The 18604-nt window shown below is 38.5% G+C and overlaps 5 non-coding genes across 5 annotated transcripts; all 5 read left to right on the top strand.

Annotated features, from left to right (window-relative positions):
• The first annotated feature begins 3207 nt into the window (after positions 1–3207).
• On the top strand, positions 3208–3281 carry TRNAI-AAU (transfer RNA isoleucine (anticodon AAU)). The gene has a single exon. It is a non-coding gene; the product is annotated as a tRNA-Ile (tRNA).
• A 789-nt stretch (positions 3282–4070) lies between these two features.
• Positions 4071–4144, top strand: TRNAI-AAU (transfer RNA isoleucine (anticodon AAU)). The gene has a single exon. It is a non-coding gene; the product is annotated as a tRNA-Ile (tRNA).
• Positions 4145–5794: 1650 nt separating this feature from the next.
• On the top strand, positions 5795–5868 carry TRNAI-AAU (transfer RNA isoleucine (anticodon AAU)). The gene has a single exon. It is a non-coding gene; the product is annotated as a tRNA-Ile (tRNA).
• A 1650-nt stretch (positions 5869–7518) lies between these two features.
• Positions 7519–7592, top strand: TRNAI-AAU (transfer RNA isoleucine (anticodon AAU)). Its single transcript has one exon. It is a non-coding gene; the product is annotated as a tRNA-Ile (tRNA).
• Positions 7593–9242: 1650 nt separating this feature from the next.
• Positions 9243–9316, top strand: TRNAI-AAU (transfer RNA isoleucine (anticodon AAU)). Its single transcript has one exon. It is a non-coding gene; the product is annotated as a tRNA-Ile (tRNA).
• The last annotated feature ends 9288 nt before the right edge of the window (positions 9317–18604 follow it).

Here is an 18604-nt window from a genome sequence, read left to right as displayed (position 1 = left end):
ATGGCCTCCATGATGTTTAAATTCAAGACAACCCACAGAAAGACTAGGCCCATGCAAGACTCCCTACCCCTGGGCATAAATAAAGGTTGAAAAGTAGGCAAAATGGTTGGAGGCCTAACAACAAAGCCTGCATTCAAAATGGCCACTTGCCTGCCAGCACATGGCCAGTGCCTGTAGCTGCACTCAAAATGGCCACCAGCCACATGGCATGTCCCTCCCCATGAACACCCCCAAAAATCGAAAAACACTGCAAAATCAGCACAATCCCATTCCATCCATGGCCTACATGATGTTTAAATTCAAGACAGCCCACAGAAAGACTAGGCCCATGCACCACTCACTACCCCTGGTCAAGGCCCCAACAACAGGTCAAAAATCGAAAAACACAGAAAAATCAGCACAATCCCATTCCATCCATGCCCTCCATGATGTTTAAATTCAAGACACCCCACAGAAAGACTAGGCCCATGCAACACTCACTACCCCTGGTGAAAAGGCCACAAGTACAGCCCAAAAAAACGAAAATCACTGAAAAATAAGCACAATCCCAAGCCATCCAGCCCCTCCATGATGTTTAAATTCAAGACACCCCACAGAAAGACTCAGTCCACCCACCACTGAGTACCCCTGGGCAAAAGGCCCCAAAACAGCCCAAAAATCGAAAATTCCAAAATTTTAATTGCAGCAACTGTATTGCCCCAAACAAACTTACTTGTAAAATTTCTAATCCAACAGTGATCCAAAGAAAGTCAAAAAGGCCTCAAATCCAAAGATCCAGCAGCATCCACAAAAAGTAATCCTTCCAGCTGCACATCCAAATGAAAAGTGACCAGGAGATGGACAAAGCACTGGGAGGAGCCTGCTGAACAGGAACAGGAAGTTGAAGACTATGGGGCACTTCCTTCCTCCCACCCCCCTGCCCCCCTCCCCAAAATGGACTCCTCGCTAAAAAAGTGCAGGCAAATGTCAAACTAAGGAGTTATTCACATAAAAATCATCATTTCTAGAAGGTTTATGCTGCTTGCTGGTGGATTTCTTGTGCAGAATTGCAAATTTATATTTTCGCTCGCCGCATCTCAAATCTCGCAATTGCGAAGTACCGCGAGACGAGATCTCGCCGTACTCGCGTTGACAAACTGTCGCTGGCAAGCCGCGATGACGTAATCGCGCTCGCCAATTCCCGCGGGATCACACAGCAAGATCCAAAATGGCTCAGCACTCGCAAACTATCGAAAAAAACAACTCGGCAAACGATGATAAACGCCGCGCGCCGCAAAAATTGTATCACCAACGCCGCGCGCCGCCAAAAAAATCCGCTGCGTGCGAATTTGCGGATTTTGCGGGAAATCCGCAAATCTCGCGGATTGCGGATTTCCCGAAAATCCGCAAAATCCGCGAGCGTAATGGATTTTCCGCCCATGCTTAGTTAACTATCATTAGCACTTCTTCACATGCTGGACTTCCAGAAATTTGGGCAAAATAGCTTGTTAGCTCAGATGGGTAGAGCGTGGTGCTAATAACGCCAAGGTCACAGGTTCGATCCCTGTACAGGCCAAGTTTAATTGTTTGAAAAAATAGTAATTTTTCTTGTGTTTCATTCTTGACTGTTTATCACCTTGGATCAAACGCTGCTTGAAGGATTGGATGAATACATTTGATATAGTTGTAGAATTAATTATTATTCTGAAAGCTCCTGGAATATCTATTAATGGTTCTAAGTTCTAACGCCAAGTAACTAAATCTTCTATTTATTGCAATTTATTGAGGTCATTTTTCTTTTGTCTTGTTGATGAAATATAAAGATAGTATGAATGCAAACAGCTGAATATAAGCTTTCCAACTATCCCGGGTTAACAATCGATAGCACTTCATCATCTGCTATTTCTTCAATGGTATGCTATATATTTATTGAGCCTATTAGTTTAGTCTTTAGAGCATAAAGTTAAAAATGCCAAGGACATACCTTCAATCAGTCTCCAAGCCAATACTTGATGCTCCTTTAATGTTGAAAATAGATGTATTTTCTTCTGTATCATGTGTATGTCTATATTTCCTTTGAGGGGAAGCTGATAGAATGATTAGATGAATCAATTGCATATAGGTGATGAATTGTTATTTATTGCTAAAACACATGGAAAAAACATTAATGGTTCTAAGTTCTAACACTAAGTATGAACATCTCTTTTGTATTGTAATTTTTTTAAAGTCATATTAGTTTCTTCATGTTGATATTATATATTTATAACTTCATGGTAAACCTCTGAAATTAAGCTTTCCAAATCTCCCGGGTTAACTATCATTAGCACTTCTTCATATGCTGGACTTCCAGGAAATTGTGCAAAACGGCCTGTTAGCTCAGATGGTTAGAGCGTGGTGCTAATAACGCCAAGGTCACAGGTCCGATCCCTGTACAGGCCAAGTTTAATTGTTTGAAAAAAGATTAATTTTTCTTGTGTCTCATTTTTGACTGTTTATCACCTTGGATCAAACACTGCTTGAAGGATTGGATGAATACATTTGATATAGTTGTAGAATTAATTATTATTCTGAAAGCTCCTGGAATATCTATTAATGGTTCTAAGTTCTAACTCCAAGTAACTAAATCTCTTATTTATTGCAATTTATTGAGGTCATTTTTGTTTTGTCTTGTTGATGAAATATAAAGATAGTATGAATGTAAACAGCTGAATATAAGCTTTCCAACTATCCCGGGTTAACAATCGATAGAACTTCATCATCTGCTATTTCTTCAATGGTATGCTATATATTTATTGAGCCTATTAGTTGAGTCTTTAGAGCATAAAGATAAAAATGCCAAGGACATACCTTCAATCAGTCTCCAAGCCAATACTTGATGCTCCTTTAATGTTGAAAATAGATGTATTTTCTTCTGTATCATGTGTATGTCTATATTTCCTTTGAGGGGAAGCTGATAGAATGATTAGATGAATCAATTGCATATAGGTGATGAATTGTTATTTATTGCTAAAACACATGGAAAAAACATTAATGGTTCTAAGTTCTAACACTAAGTATGAACATCTCTTTTGTATTGTAATTATTTTAAAGTCATATTAGTTTCTTCATGTTGATATTATATATTTATAACTTCATGGTAAACCTCTGAAATTAAGCTTTCCAAATCTCCCGGGTTAACTATCATTAGCACTTCTTCATATGCTGGACTTCCAGGAAATTGTGCAAAACGGCCTGTTAGCTCAGATGGTTAGAGCGTGGTGCTAATAACGCCAAGGTCACAGGTTCGATCCCTGTACAGGCCAAGTTTAATTGTTTGAAAAAAGATTAATTTTTCTTGTGTCTCATTTTTGACTGTTTATCACCTTGGATCAAACACTGCTTGAAGGATTGGATGAATACATTTGATATAGTTGTAGAATTAATTATTATTCTGAAAGCTCCTGGAATATCTATGAATGGTTCTAAGTTCTAACTCCAAGTAACTAAATCTCTTATTTATTGCAATTTATTGAGGTCATTTTTGTTTTGTCTTGTTGATGAAATATAAAGATAGTATGAATGTAAACAGCTGAATATAAGCTTTCCAACTATCCCGGGTTAACAATCGATAGCACTTCATCATCTGCTATTTCTTCAATGGTATGCTATATATTTATTGAGCCTATTAGTTGAGTCTTTAGAGCATAAAGTTAAAAATGCCAAGGACATACCTTCAATCAGTCTCCAAGCCAATACTTGATGCTCCTTTAATGTTGAAAATAGATGTATTTTCTTCTGTATCATGTGTATGTCTATATTTCCTTTGAGGGGAAGCTGATAGAATGATTAGATGAATCAATTGCATATAGGTGATGAATTGTTATTTATTGCTAAAACACATGGAAAAAACATTAATGGTTCTAAGTTCTAACACTAAGTATGAACATCTCTTTTGTATTGTAATTATTTTAAAGTCATATTAGTTTCTTCATGTTGATATTATATATTTATAACTTCATGGTAAACCTCTGAAATTAAGCTTTCCAAATCTCCCAGGTTAACTATCATTAGCGCTTCTTCATATGCTGGACTTCCAGGAAATTGTGCAAAACGGCCTGTTAGCTCAGATGGTTAGAGCGTGGTGCTAATAACGCCAAGGTCACAGGTTCGATCCCTGTACAGGCCAAGTTTAATTGTTTGAAAAAAGATTAATTTTTCTTTTGTCTCATTTTTGACTGTTTATCACCTTGGATCAAACACTGCTTGAAGGATTGGATAAATACATTTGATATAGTTGTAGAATTAATTATTATTCTGAAAGCTCCTGGAATATCTATTAATGGTTCTAAGTTCTAACGCCAAGTAACTTAAACTCTTATTTATTGCAATTCATTGAGGTCATTTTTGTTTTGTCTTGTTGATGAAATATAAAGATAGTATGAATGTAAACAGCTGAATATAAGCTTTCCAACTATCCCGGGTTAACAATCAGTAGCACTTCATCATCTGCTATTTCTTCAATAGTATGCTATATATTTAGTTAGCCTATTAGTTTAGTCTTTAGAGCAAAAAGTTAAAAATAGCAAGGACATATTTTGAATCAGTCTCCAAGCCAATACTTGATGCTCCTTTAATGTTGAAAATAGATGTATTTTCTTCTGTATCATGTGTATCTCTATATTTCCTTTGAGGGGAAGCTGATAGAATGATTAAATGAATCAATTGCATATAGGTGATGAATTGTTATTTATTGCTAAAACACATGGAAAAAACATTAATGGTTCTAAGTTCTAACACTAAGTATGAACATCTCTTTTGTATTGTAATTTTTTTAAAGTCATATTAGTTTCTTCATGTTGATATTATATATTTATAACTTCATGGTAAACCTCTGAAATTAAGCTTTCCAAATCTCCCGGGTTAACTATCATTAGCACTTCTTCATATGCTGGACTTCCAGGAAATTGTGCAAAACGGCCTGTTAGCTCAGATGGTTAGAGCGTGGTGCTAATAACGCCAAGATCACAGGTTCGATCCCTGTACAGGCCAAGTTTAATTGTTTGAAAAAAGATTAATTTTTCTTGTGTCTCATTTTTGACTGTTTATCACCTTGGATCAAACACTGCTTGAAGGATTGGATAAATACATTTGATATAGTTGTAGAATTAATTATTATTCTGAAAGCTCCTGGAATATCTATTAATGGTTCTAAGTTCTAACGCCAAGTAACTTAAACTCTTATTTATTGCAATTTATTGAGGTCATTTTTGTTTTGTCTTGTAGATGAAATATAAAGATAGTATGAATGTAAACAGCTGAATATAAGCTTTCCAACTATCCCGGGTTAACAATCGATAGAACTTCATCATCTGCTATTTCTTCAATGGTATGCTATATATTTATTGAGCCTATTAGTTTAGTCTTTGGAGCATAAAGTTAAAAATGCCAAGGACATACTTTCAATCAATCTCCTAGCCAATACTTGATGCTCCTTTAATGTTGAAAATAGATGTATTTTCTTCTGTATCATGTGTATCTCTATATTTCCTTTGAGGGGAAGCTGATAGAATGATAAATGAATCAATTGCATATAGGTGATGAATTGTTATTTATTGCTAAAACACATGGAAAAACATTAATGGTTCTAAGTTCTAACACTAAGTATGAACATCTCTTTTGTATTGTAATTTTTTTAAAGTCATATTAATTTCTTCATGTTGATATTATATATTTATAACTTCATGGTAAACCTCTGAAATTAAGCTTTCCAAATCTCCCAGGTTAACTATCATTAGCGCTTCTTCATATGCTGGACTTCCAGGAAATTGTGCAAAACGGCCTGTTAGCTCAGATGGTTAGAGCGTGGTGCTAATAACGCCAAGGTCACAGGTTCGATCCCTGTACAGGCCAAGTTTAATTGTTTGAAAAAAGATTAATTTTTCTTTTGTCTCATTTTTGACTGTTTATCACCTTGGATCAAACACTGCTTGAAGGATTGGATAAATACATTTGATATAGTTGTAGAATTAATTATTATTCTGAAAGCTCCTGGAATATCTATTAATGGTTCTAAGTTCTAACGCCAAGTAACTTAAACTCTTATTTATTGCAATTCATTGAGGTCATTTTTGTTTTGTCTTGTTGATGAAATATAAAGATAGTATGAATGTAAACAGCTGAATATAAGCTTTCCAACTATCCCGGGTTAACAATCAGTAGCACTTCATCATCTGCTATTTCTTCAATAGTATGCTATATATTTAGTTAGCCTATTAGTTTAGTCTTTAGAGCAAAAAGTTAAAAATAGCAAGGACATATTTTGAATCAGTCTCCAAGCCAATACTTGATGCTCCTTTAATGTTGAAAATAGATGTATTTTCTTCTGTATCATGTGTATCTCTATATTTCCTTTGAGGGGAAGCTGATAGAATGATTAAATGAATCAATTGCATATAGGTGATGAATTGTTATTTATTGCTAAAACACATGGAAAAAACATTAATGGTTCTAAGTTCTAACACTAAGTATGAACATCTCTTTTGTATTGTAATTTTTTTTAAGTCATATTAGTTTCTTCATGTTGATATTATATATTTATAACTTCATGGTAAACCTCTGAAATTAAGCTTTCCAAATCTCCCGGGTTAACTATCATTAGCACTTCTTCATATGCTGGACTTCCAGGAAATTGTGCAAAACGGCCTGTTAGCTCAGATGGTTAGAGCGTGGTGCTAATAACGCCAAGATCACAGGTTCGATCCCTGTACAGGCCAAGTTTAATTGTTTGAAAAAAGATTAATTTTTCTTGTGTCTCATTTTTGACTGTTTATCACCTTGGATCAAACACTGCTTGAAGGATTGGATAAATACATTTGATATAGTTGTAGAATTAATTATTATTCTGAAAGCTCCTGGAATATCTATTAATGGTTCTAAGTTCTAACGCCAAGTAACTTAAACTCTTATTTATTGCAATTTATTGAGGTCATTTTTGTTTTGTCTTGTAGATGAAATATAAAGATAGTACGAATGTAAACAGCTGAATATAAGCTTTCCAACTATCCCGGGTTAACAATCGATAGAACTTCATCATCTGCTATTTCTTCAATGGTATGCTATATATTTATTGAGCCTATTAGTTTAGTCTTTGGAGCATAAAGTTAAAAATGCCAAGGACATACTTTCAATCAATCTCCTAGCCAATACTTGATGCTCCTTTAATGTTGAAAATAGATGTATTTTCTTCTGTATCATGTGTATCTCTATATTTCCTTTGAGGGGAAGCTGATAGAATGATAAATGAATCAATTGCATATAGGTGATGAATTGTTATTTATTGCTAAAACACATGGAAAAACATTAATGGTTCTAAGTTCTAACACTAAGTATGAACATCTCTTTTGTATTGTAATTTTTTTAAAGTCATATTAATTTCTTCATGTTGATATTATATATTTATAACTTCATGGTAAACCTCTGAAATTAAGCTTTCCAAATCTCCCGGGTTAACAATCATTAGCACTTCTTCATATGCTGGACTTCCAGGAAATTGTGCAAAACGGCCTGTTAGCTCAGATGGTTAGAGCGTGGTGCTAATAACGCCAAGGTCACAGGTTCGATCCCTGTACAGGCCAAGTTTAATTGTTTGAAAAAAGATTAATTTTTCTTGTGTCTCATTTTTGACTGTTTATCACCTTGGATCAAACACTGCTTGAAGGATTGGATGAATACATTTGATATAGTTGTAGAATTAATTATTATTCTGAAAGCTCCTGGAATATCTATTAATGGTTCTAAGTTCTAACTCCAAGTAACTAAATCTCTTCTTTATTGCAATTCATTGAGGTCATTTTTTTTGTCTTGTTGATGAAATATAAAGATAGTATGAATGTAAACAGCTGAATATAAGCTTTCCAACTATCCCGGGTTAACAATCATTAGCACTTCATCATCTGCTATTTCTTCAATAGTATGCTATATATTTAGTGAGCCTATTAGTTTAGTCTTTAGAGCAAAAAGTTAAAAATAGCAAGGACATATTTTCAATCAGTCTCCAAGCCAATACTTGATGCTCCTTTAATGTTGAAAATAGATGTATTTTCTTCTGTTTCATGTGTATCTCTATATTTCCTTTGAGGGGAAGCTGATAGAATGATTAAATGAATCAATTGCATATAGGTGATGAATTGTTATTTATTGCTAAAACACATGGAAAAAACATTAATGGTTCTAAGTTCTAACACTAAGTATGAAAATCTCTTTTGTATTGTAATTTTTTTAGAGTCATATTAGTTTCTTAATGTTGATATTATATAAGTATAACTTCATGGTAAACCTCTGAAATTAAGCTTTCCAAATCTCCCGGGTTAACTATCATTAGCACTTCTTCACATGCTGGACTTCCAGGAATTTGGGCAAAATGGCTTGTTAGCTCAGATGGATAGAGCGTGGTGCTAATAACGCCAAGGTCACAGGTTCGAACCCTGTACAGGCCAAGTTTAATTGTTTGAAAAAAGAGTAATTTTTCTTGTGTTTCATTCTTGACTGTTTATCACCTTGGATCAAACGCTGCTTGAAGGATTGGATGAATACATTTGATATACTTGTAGAATTAATTATTATTCTGAAAGCTCCTGGAATATCTATTAATGGTTCTAAGTTCTAACGCCAAGTAACTAAATCTTCTATTTATTGCAATTTATTGAGGTCATTTTTGTTTTGTCTTGTTGATGAAATATAAAGATAGTATGAATGCAAACAGCTGAATATAAGCTTTCCAACTATCCCGGGTTAACAATCGATAGCACTTCATCATCTGCTATTTCTTCAATGGTATGCTATATATTTATTGAGCCTATTAGTTTAGTCTTTAGAGCATAAAGTTAAAAATGCCAAGGATATACCTTCAATCAGTCTCCAAGACAGTACTTGATGCTCCTTTAATGTTGAAAATAGATGTATTTTCTTCTGTATCATGTGTATGTCTATATTTCCTTTGAGGGGAAGCTGATAGAATGAATAGATGAATCAATTGCATATAGGTGATGAATTGTTATTTATTGCTAAAACACATGGAAAAAACATTAATGGTTCTAAGTTCTAACACTAAGTATGAAAATCTCTTTTGTATTGTAATCTTTTTAAAGTCATATTAGTTTCTTCATGTTGATATTATATATTTATAATTTCATGGTAAACCTCTGAAATTCAGCTATCCAAATCTCCCGGGTTAACTATCATTAGCAGTTCTTCACATGCTGGACTTCCAGGATTTTGGGCAAAATGGCTTGTTAGCTCAGATGGTTAGAGCGTGGTGCTAATAACGCCAAGGTCACAGGTTCGATCCCTGTACAGGCCAAGTTTAATTGTTTGAAAAAAGAGTAATTTTTCTTGTGTTTCATTCTTGACTGTTTATCACCTTGGATCAAACGCTGCTTGAAGGATTGGATGAATACATTTGATATAGTTGTAGAATTAATTATTATTCTGAAAGCTCCTGGAATATCTATTAATGGTTCTAAGTTCTAACGCCAAGTAACTAAATCTTCTATTTATTGCAATTTATTGAGGTCATTTTTGTTTTGTCTTGTTGATGAAATATAAAGATAGTATGAATGCAAACAGCTGAATATAAGCTTTCCAACTATCCCGGGTTAACAATCGATAGCACTTCATCATCTGCTATTTCTTCAATGGTATGCTATATATTTATTGAGCCTATTAGTTTAGTCTTTAGAGCATAAAGTTAAAAATGCCAAGGATATACCTTCAATCAGTCTCCAAGACAATACTTGATGCTCCTTTAATGTTGAAAATAGATGTATTTTCTTCTGTATCATGTGTATGTCTATATTTCCTTTGAGGGGAAGCTGATAGAATGATTAGATGAATCAATTGCATATAGGTGATGAATTGTTATTTATTGCTAAAACACATGGAAAAAACATTAATGGTTCTAAGTTCTAACACTAAGTATGAACATCTCTTTTGTATTGTAATTTTTTTAAAGTCATATTGTTGCGTGCTTATCTAGGTTCCTGATCGATACTGTGACCTTATGCCCCATTCGGCTATAACTCCATTTATTCCCTATATTGGCATAACCGTTCAAGTGCGATTTTCTGAAAAGTCATCTCTGGCCTCACACGAACAGAGCCACATTCCAGCATGACTCTCTGCTACTTCCTTTGCGACCAATTAGTGCAATGACAGAGCAGCAGTCACTATCTGATATTCCTAGATAACACTCCGAGTTCTTCAACAAGATAAAAACTCAGCAAACCTGGAAATCCCCGCTTGCTATGTTTTGATTAGTAATGGAACTCTAATGAGCAACTGATAACTGTCACTTCCTAGTGACATCTTTAATTGACGTCTTATGTCCAGCAAACTTGCGTCAAACCCGGCACCTGTCAGGTATAAATATTACCAACGTTGCCTTAAGCAATGTGAGCTGAGAGAAAGATACGAGCTGCGAGTTCGTTCCCTGTTGCTGATGCCAGCTGCCTGCATGACCCTGTGTTGGTAAAAACTAGCACTCTGTCGCTGCAGCCTGCTATCCTGTGGTGGTGAAGCTGCTGATTACCATTATCGCCGCTACAGCGCGAACTATGGTGCAGTACGCTTGAGGAGCCGAGCAGCCGTCCTCTGCGAAGACATCCAGCCCAGCTGCCCGCGGACGCTGTCACCCCTCCTTCCTCGACGCGCTGAGAGAAGCCGCTGCATTTCTCGTGCAGAGAAATCCAGTCCCGGCGCTTCCAGTTTACCCTCGCAGGTGACTGGGATATCGAGAGAGACCCCTGAAGGAGATACCAATCCTCCATCATTCTATTCAGAGGTATGGTGTTGACTAAACCCTTAGACGAAAATTCTTGAAACAAACCTTGGCAAAACCAACTTAACTTAAGCTACTTACTTACTCCCCTTTCACGTGTTAGGCTTAGGTCAGGCACACTGGGGTAGGCTTAGTTAGAAGCACCAGTTGAGTATGTTAGCCTAATGTATATATGACTGTATATATGTTTTATTACTTTTAAACCATTGTATGGCTAAGAAACCATATCAATGCTTTTACAGTTCTATTTCGCAATACTTATCTTACTGTACGTACTTTTTATAATAACAATTATTGCAATTGTGGCAATACATTTCTCTTGTACGAGAAGAAAGACTGTTCAATAAATGTTAACCTTTTATTGATAAACGCCCGTCTCTCTATTCTCTACATACTGTGAAAGTAAACTGCACTAGACTGACTGAGTGAAATCTATGTCTATTGTTTCACACGACCCTAGAGATCGACTCTTGATCTGAGGAGCAAAGTTGTCATGTTGCACGGTTGTTGGAAAACTGAATCCCTTCTTGTCTGTGCCAAGGAAGCTGATCACTTCCTATGCAGAGAAGAAAGTTTCCAGTGACCTCTGAGCTAGTTGGTAACACAACCCAATTAAGTTTAGCATAGTCAGTGGAGGCCTGGAATATAAGCAGTTCCACGTCGATACTACTGTTTATGTTATTCCAATGCGCAGGGCCTAGTGGGAAACTAGGAACTACACTACATGGCGCCCAAACGTTTGGTAAGGCGATAAACTAACGCAAGACTTATAGAGTAACTCAGTCGTGCATATTTCACACCCCTTTCTCCCGTAAATACTCCAATAGACGTCTGGAGTGGGTGAAAGGTTAAAATCCGCCCGACCTTAGTAGGAAGAGATTCCTATGTAAAGCTCTGGTTTATTCAACGTTGAAGGATACAGTGTTCCAAAATATTGTGCACCTAATCTTTGTCTCCTTGGAGACCTACTCTGCAAACCTCGCATTTTTACAATGCCAGAAAACGGAACCTCTGGGGCCGCAGCAGATGCGACTCAGCAAGGTCCTGAATACACAGACCCGGATGCTATAATCATCCCGGTCCACTTAAGAAGATCTATAACTTTAAAACTTATAGAGAACGGACTGACACCTCAAGGTGGTACAGTAATTTTCGTGATAGAGGCTCACGAGTATCGGCAGACAGAGGTATTCTATTCATGGATAAACTTTCCAGCGGTAAACGCTATAACAAAAGAGTTTCACTATTACAAAATAGAGGAACCTCTGGGAGAGTACACACCTTTCGAGGAGATTGAAATTCCACTTAAATTTCAAGAGCACCTGCTCTGGTTTAATGGCGCCCTAAAACACAATGATCACATAACCAGGCTCGGTCAACTAGGTAGACCAGGAGACACGTGGCCGGTTCTAGCCAGCTACACACCACATCCTGACATTGCAAGAATGTCTAGAGAAGAGCTGTTAGCACAGCTAAACACATTAATAAAAATACATAGGCAATTAGTCCAATATGTAATGCGGACTGCAACAGTCCAGACAGCTGTTAATGTACCACAGCTGACCCCTCATCAGGGGAACACAAATAAAATTACACCACAGAACATACAGTCATGTCTTGGTAAAACACCCGTAAAACGGGAACAAATTCCTTTCTGGTTAGCCCAGAAAATCACTCAAATAGAGGCAGTATTTCCTGATACTACCCCTATTGAGAAACACAGAATCTTGACCATCTGCCTTCCTATGGGAATCGCACCACACGTGGAGGACTGTGACACTTGGGGTACAGTCTTTGCTTCCATTTACACAAAAACACACGGTGTTCCGTCTATGGCGGTAATACCAGAAGTGCTAAAACAGATTCAAAATGAATTCGGTCCAGAACCCGCTTTAAATCTAGGTATGAAACTACTGAAAGACTTCAAGCAGGTCACGGCTATATTATTAGCCAACATTAAAGGAGAAGCAGCATCTGTGGCGATTCGCCAGAAGTTGAGGGAAACAGATATAAAAGTAGGCATGGGCGGAAAATCCGTTCCGCTCGCGGATTTTGCGGATTTTCGGGAAATCCGCAATCCGCGAGATTCGCGAATCTCCCGCAAAATCCGCAAATCCGCGAGCAGCGGATTTTGCTCGCACTACTCGCACTGTTCGCGTGAGTTCGCGCCCCGCGAATAAGTGCAAAATTGCAGAAATACGATCTTAGCAAAACTGAAAGTAACTACTTACCAGGTTCAAAAGTTCAGGCTCATCATTAGTAGCCATTTCCTGTAGTGCTTCCTGAGGGGCCCCTCCAGAGTTCAGTTGCCAGTTGAAACTATTATGTGACCCTGCTCTGAACCTCAGAATAGTTACACATATGCCACAAAGGTCCTGAATTACAGCTAAGGGAGACAAGCAGGAGCCAGGCTGGAAGTTAAAATCCATTAATCAGCCCCTAATTCATTATTGTCAGTTGGGGCAGGGCAGGTGTTGTAACTAATTTTGCAACAATGAAAGCAAGTGCAAAAGATCACTAATCAGGGCGCACTAAGGAAGCAGGTGCCAGCTAAAAAAATATTCTGTGACACATTAATCAGCCCCAAATTAATTCAGGTCACTTGAGGCAGGGAAGGTGCGCTTTGCTTTGCCGAAAATAATGTACACTGGACAACCAGAGGGTGTGGTGATGAAACAGAGGGTGGCATGGGTGGGCCAGAGGGTGGCATGAGTAGTCAGAGAGTGGCAGTGGTGACAGAGAGTGGCAGTGATGAAGAAGAGTGTCCCAAACAGGCTGGACACGTAGAAACAACAAGTTCGCAAAACTTGCGACCCGACAGGTAAGTTCGCAAATTGCGAAATTGTAAAAACCCTCGCGAACTGGCAGAAACACGGGCGAACACAAAAAAAATCCGCAAATTCGCGGGAATTCGCGGATTTTGCGGATTGCGAATCCGCAAATCCGCAAAATTCGCGAACGCGAGATCCGCAAAATTCGCTCATGCCTATATAAAAGATCCTGTTGAGCTTGCAAAAATCATAGAAAAATGCTATGAAGAATTAGGTAGAGACAGCTTGGGTGGAAAACCAGTTAAGCCCCAACTGCTCGAAAATCCTGAAAAATTATTTATTAAAAATAATTCAAACACTCCTAAAAAGAGCTGGGATGGAAATAAACAATCCACTCCCAAGGAAAAAGTTTTCCAGTCCAGAGGAAGGTCTCCTCGACGGAGGGAAAGAACTCCGACTCGAGAACGCCAGTCTCCCCAATGGGAGCCCCCTGAGAAAAGATATAACCTTAGAAATAGGGATAATATAAAAAAACCTGATAGATATCAAAGTATTGATACACGTCCCTCTCGATCTTTTCCTCAGAATTCGGAAAGAAGAGGACGGTCAGACCCAGGAGAGCACACCAAGTCCAAAGACAAGGAACCTGCTCAAAATAAGAAATCTCAATTTCAGAAAAAGAAGGTAGCCAGTATTAGAGTAATCAACCATGCCGAGAATACTGAGGACACAGTTGAAAAACGGGGAGTGGGCATTGACAATGTTGGACAGTGCAGCAGAAATCAGTATAGCGCGCAAGATCTTGATGAGTCATCTGGAGACAGTGGACACGAATGAATACATTCAGGTTGAAACTGCCGACGCCAGGCTTAGCGAGCCCCATAAAATATACGAAATAACATTGCGTATGGAGGGTGATAAGACTAGGAAAATTAAGGGTCTATTTTGGGATAGGCTCTCAAAAGGCTATGATATTCTGTTAGCTGAAAAAGATTGGCCCCCGGAGTTTGTCAGGGAGTGCCCTCATGGCGAAGAAGTGATTATGCCTGCCTTCTCGAATCACATTCCGATTCACAAAAAATACACATATGCAAGGAAATGGGCAGTAGCCCAGGCACCTGCATTGTATAAAAATCATGTAGGATGGGATGAGGATTCACCGCCTCACAAAATCCAACTAAAAAGTGAACCAACTGCCCAACGGCAGTATCCCATAAAGAAAGAAGCTAAAAAACAAGTCAGGGAGATCTTAGATCAACTTGAGTACCAGGGGGTGATTGAAACATGCACCTCTCAAATGAACAATCCTTTGTTTCCTGTCTCCAAGCCAGACAATTCATATCGTCTAGTTTTGGACTACAGACACCTTAATACATGTTGCAAAACTTTTGCAGTACAAAACTCGCATAGTGCAGCCCTAATGAATAACATAGTTAGGAAAAAATATAAAACGACATTAGACATTTCTAATGGTTTCTTTTGTCAAAACATTGCACCAGAAAGCAGATATTTGACCGCTTTCTCCGCATTTGGATCGCAGAAAAAATTCTGTCGACTCCCACAGGGGTTCAAGAACAGCCCAGGACTATTCTCAGCTAGGGTAACAGAGTTACTACAAATCTATGATGATGAAGCATTATCTTACGTAGATGATATTTATCTCACAGACGACGACTTGGATACTCACTTGAAAAGAGTGAACACCATTATACTTGGGTTCGCAGCAGAGGGTTACAAATTCAACTTTAAAAAGTCCCGAATTGCCCATCTGACAGTACTATTTTTAGGGTACGAATTATCAAGTGAAGGGAAAAGCCTAGCGGACAACTTCTTAGAGAAGTGCGCTGTACTCCAAGCTCCAAAAACGCTGAAGAATTTACAATCAATACTAGGTTTTCTGAATTTCGGAAGAACTTACATTCTAAATTACGCAGAAAGGGTTAAACCTCTCTACGAATTAATAAAACCTGATTTAAAACAAATCAATTGGACTCAAAAACACACAGAAATTTTGAGATCACTGCAAACAGACATGTTAGCAAAAACAAAATTAGATACACGTGACAACACACGCGATCTTGTAATCCGAGTCATCCCAGGAAGATGCGGATTCACGTACCTAACCTCTAATGAGGGAGAAAAGGTACCAATTTCAATTAAATCACACTTGTACACACAAGCAGAAAAAGCATTCAGTCGCACAGAAAGAACTGTGAACGCAGTGCAAATCGCATTAGCAAATGAACGAGAACTAGCACACGGCAAACGGGTTAATATCCTTACAGCGGAATCCGCCTTCGAGGCGCTATTCAGCCCAGTAAACCTGCCTACAGTGTCACTGGATCCGAAATGGATACAGTGCATAGATTCTCTAGGAGCGGAAGACGTGAAATACTATTTCGCACCGCAATTTGAAGAACTGAATGATTTAGAATATGAAGAAGAATATCCTCTGCCAATCGAAATCCTGCCTCTCCCACAATACGCCTGTATAATCTATACAGATAGCTTTGTACAGCATTTCAACGTAGAGAGCAAATCCTACAATGCAGCGTGTGCGATCATTAAAGGTCGTTGGCTGTGCGGTAAATTCAGACCGAAAGTAACAAAAACTGAATCTGTAAGAAACTGTTCGGTTCAGAGAACTGAAATCAGATCTTTAAAGATGGCGCTCGAAAATGCAGAACGTGAATTCCCGACACTTATCGTGTGCGATTCTCATTTTTGCGTCAACTCTTACAACAATAAACTGCAGAGTTGGATCGAAAACGACGACAAAGATGACACAGGTGCCACAATAAAGCATAAATTGCTCTGGAACGAGGTAGCTCTTTTACACAAAGAACTACAAAAGACTCACGTGATTCACGCACAGAATCTTCAACGTGATGGCGTTCACGTTGCAGGGAATTCATTGGCTAATACAGCCAAAGCGGAAGCAACTAAACCGGCTTCCGTAGCCACAAAAAAGCGTACAGACAAGTACATAGACGGGGAAACCATGCTGGCAGTAAAAACGACCGTAAAAGGCGACTGTGCAGCACTACCCGTAAACTATCCACTCAATTATGCATACATAATCGATGCAAACTCCGTTCCGTTTGCTCGAATCCCTGGAGTGGGGGACAGAGTAATTCCAAACAGGAGCAGGAGGGGCTTCCTCTTACTGGAAGCACACATGGGGTTGGGTCTGAGACACAAATCAATCAAAGCCTCTCTGAAAGAATTACAATCAGAGTACTGGTGGCCAGGAACGAGTATAGATATTCAATGTTTTGCTCAAAATTGTGAAAACTGCAACCGAGATCGCAGAAATGAACAGGCCAGTGTAGTTTCAGGATCCCTTCTAGACAGCATAAGGCGGTCTATCTGCGCAATCAAAGAAGAGAAGCGCGTCCCAGTGTACACCATTAAGACGAAAAGCACTTAAAAGATGTGGCCCCCAGCGCTCGGCTGACGCTAGAACGGTTATAAAAGATTTGTGAGTCTTTATCGGCACATACGCAATTACCACGTTCCATTCTGACCAGGGTCCTGCTTTCAGCTCTCGAGCCTATATGGAGGCCATGGCCAGCATGGGAATTGGGTTGCGGTATTCTTGTCCGTCGCACCCCGAAGGGAATAGTGTGGTAGAAAGAAAAAACCGTGACATAAAGCAATCTATAACAGCGAAGGTATTAGGTTCAGGCGCTGGGTGGGTCAAACATTTAATAAGTGTCCAGACTAGTCTTAACAACATGCCAAGAAATTCTCTAAAAGGTTTCAGCCCATACGAACTATTGTTCGGAATTAGAATGAACGTTCAGGACCTCGATAGTCAGATGTCAGTGGTACAAGAAGAAAAAAAGCAGTTTGATGTAAAAGACCGTTTGGCTGTTTTACAGGAACTGAATGAAACAAGAAAATCATTAAGCAACATAAAGTTAAAGCTACAGCCAAGTACCACTGACGAGGCACCACCCGCAACAGCCCCAGCAAGGCCTGTCTGGATTCCAAAGATTGGGGATCTAGTCAGAGAAAAGATCGCGGTTGAGAAGGAATTTGGGCCTTCTTACAGAAAAGCAGTACCTGTCTTAGCAGTCACCGGAACAAGATCAGTTGTGCTACCGCCCCTTGCTGGTAAAAAGGAGAACAGAGTCGTGTCTATCGATCTGGTAAAACCACAAGCATGTGGCCTATAATCAACAGTAGGCCCAGTGGACTCCCAAGAAACAACAGAATACCCAAACTTGCAACAATCCAAGAGGTTCAAACTGAAAGACTCATCACATTCGATCAGCCTGCAGTGCACAATGAAGGACTATGCAATAATGCCATGGAACTCGTGCCTCTTGAAACACAGATTGAAACAGTTCGTCAAGAAACAACACCAGTCTACACTAATGTGGCATCAGAAAGTGCTACCGAGAGACAGATTGAAAGAACAATCCCATCAATTGACAGAACTGCCTCTGGTTATTTCATCAACTTCGACAACTTCTCTGAAGATTTAAATGACCCCGAAGTGATGCCAGAAACAAAAAAGATTTCTAAAGAAAATACAACAGGACTCCTTCAACAAATCAAAGAACTATATCTGGATTCACCGTTGATTGAGCATTGGATTATCTCAGGGGTATTCATACTCCTACTCTGCCTAATTTTAGTTTTAATTTTAGGAAAGTTCATTACAATTGAATGGACACAGCAAGTCAGAACATCAACCTAGTCCTGAAACCACACAGATCATCCCACGTGAAGAAAAGAGAACTGTCAACAGTAAATGTCACAGCAATTCCAATACCTGGTGGGGTAGTATGGGAGAAAACAGACTATGAGATCTATGGTCCGGTCGAAATCCTGAAGTATCCTCATCAACTAAAGGTTTCCTTAAGTGACTTTGTGACACCAAGTACATTCTCTGATGATTGGGACTTTAACAGTATTAATGACATGATGTCTGATTTAGTAATGTCAGCTAGATTCACAGATCATGATTATTTACAAGGTTCATCTAGTTATGAGCAGTTATTCTGTTACACCCATTATGGGGATCATTACT

Source organism: Lissotriton vulgaris, chromosome 12 (genome assembly GCF_964263255.1).
Source record: "Lissotriton vulgaris chromosome 12, aLisVul1.2, whole genome shotgun sequence".
NCBI classification, from domain to species: Eukaryota; Metazoa; Chordata; class Amphibia; order Caudata; family Salamandridae; genus Lissotriton; species Lissotriton vulgaris.
The sequence above is the reverse complement of the archived record's forward strand: the minus strand, read 5'-3'. Positions and strand labels throughout refer to the sequence as shown.